The sequence below is a fragment of the Colobus angolensis genome, unplaced genomic scaffold (assembly GCF_000951035.1).
Source record: "Colobus angolensis palliatus isolate OR3802 unplaced genomic scaffold, Cang.pa_1.0 Scaffold358, whole genome shotgun sequence".
Classification (NCBI taxonomy): domain Eukaryota; kingdom Metazoa; phylum Chordata; class Mammalia; order Primates; family Cercopithecidae; genus Colobus; species Colobus angolensis.
The window spans coordinates 1026651-1028705 of NW_012116910.1; positions in this window are offsets into that span (position 1 = coordinate 1026651).

Here is a 2055-nt window from a genome sequence, read left to right on the forward strand (position 1 = left end):
TCCTGAGTGTGGCAGGTGCATTCTCTGTGTGCTACAGGTCAGTAAGGATGTGGTCGCCTGGGTCCGTGTGACCTCTGGTCCCTGCTCCTTCCTGCCCTGTACGCTGTTAGCTTTGGGTCACAATTCTGCACTCCTGCAGTGCTTGCAATCCCTTCTGAAATATTGTTTCTCTGTGTGTTGTTTTGAGACAGGGTCTCATCCTGTGGCCCACGGTGCAATCTTGGCTCACTACAACCTCCACCTCCCAGGTTCAAGCGATTCTCCCACCTCTGCTTCCCGAGTAGCTGGGACTACAGGTGTGGGCCACCATGCCTGGCTAATATTTTTTTCGAAGTCAGGGTTTCGCCATGTGGCCCAGTCTGGTCTCAAACTCCTGGCCTCAAGAGATCCTCTTTTCTCGGCCTCCCAGAGTGCTGGGATTACAAGCGTGAGCCCTCATGCCCGGCCTGTGTGTTTTTAATATACCTGAACATCCATTCTCTCTGTGTGTTTTATTTAATGGCCTCCCTTAGTCACCTGCAAAGGCTTTTCCTTGGGAGACTGTTTCCTCAACCCTGCTGCTCCGGGGCCAAGCCCCTGCTCCCTCCTTTTTATTGAAACTTGTGCCATGGAGCTTATAGGGTAGAGAGATTCCTTCTGTGGGGGCCACCGCCACACTACAGCTTTGAGGTGGCACATCCCCCTCTCCTGAAGTCCCCTCAACTCCCTGGTGATGAAGTCCCACCCCTGATGGGAGGTGGTGTCAGGAGGCCTTCAGGTGGTCAGGCCAGGAGGGCTCCACCCTGAGGAATGGGGCCAGTGCGCTCATAAAACAGACTCCGGAGAGCTCTCCACAGTCCCCACTATGGGGAGATACAGGGAGAGAACCGCCTGCAACCCAGAAGCGGCCCTGTCGGCCAGGCCTAGGCCTTGGCCTTGGCCTGGGGATGCTGGAACTGTTAGAACTAAAGGCTTCTGTGTGAGCCCCCAGGCTGTGGAGTTCTTGTCATAGCAGCCCAGGGGATCACCAGGTTCCCACTTGATTCCAACTCAGCATGGAGGCACAACCCTGAGTGCCTTCTGCCTGGGTGCCAGCCCCGGGGTGAGGGGTGCAGGGAGTGCGGGGCACCGCGCTGCCGGCGGGTACTGCGGGGTCAGGCACCAAGGGGCCCTGCCTCCCTCACTGCTGAGCGCGGGCTGCAGGCTGGAATGGCTGGAGAGCCCCAGGGCTCGCCTGGACGCCCAGGGCAGGGTGCTCACGGGAGCACGGAGGGTACACGGGGAGGAACGCCGGGGTTTGGGTGACTCTAGGGGCGACACGCAGAGCTGGACGCGGCCACTCACCTCGGTGCCTTCTAAGGACCTGGACATCCTGGGCCTTGGCGGCCCGGGGGCTCCACTCCTCTGCGAGCTGAATGGAAGAAATCCCGCCCGGACATCTCGGAGGGAAAGCCTCGGAGTCCATTCGGCCCTGGAGCCGGATACCAATCGCCGGTGCTTTCCAGGCCGGTCCCGGGAAATGGTTTTCTCGTGCGATCGCGAGGCGAGTCCCTCGGTTCCGATGTAGGCGCACTAGATGCCGGCAAGGGGGGGGACTAGGCTCGGCCGGTCGCCTCGAGGTCGCGGAGACCCCAAGGCCACGGAAGGACCCGCGTCTCCGCAGCCCGCACGCCGGGAAGCGTGGGGAGTCCTCGGCGGGGTCCCGAGTCCGCTGGTCAGGGCGTGGAGCGGCGGGTTGGGAGGGACGTGGTCCCTGGAGCGCGGGGCCACCGCAGGGGCCCCGGACGGGGAGGGAGGAAGGGTCGGTCCAACCGGGTCCCAGCAGTTCCCCTCGCGCCGCCGCTCGGCTCCCTCCCCGTCCAGCTAGGAGCCTCCAGCCCTGGGCGTCCGAAGATAGCGGGTGCCCAGGGCAGCCCCGAGGGGTGCCAGCGAGGGCGCGGGGAGGCCAGACAGTTCTCGCGCGGAAGGCGCCCGTCTACGTCCGCGACGCCTAGGACCCACAGGTCCCCGCATCCCGTGTCCGAGGCTCCGGACGCGCAGGACAGTGGAGCCGAGGCCGCCGCTTGCTCCAAGCCA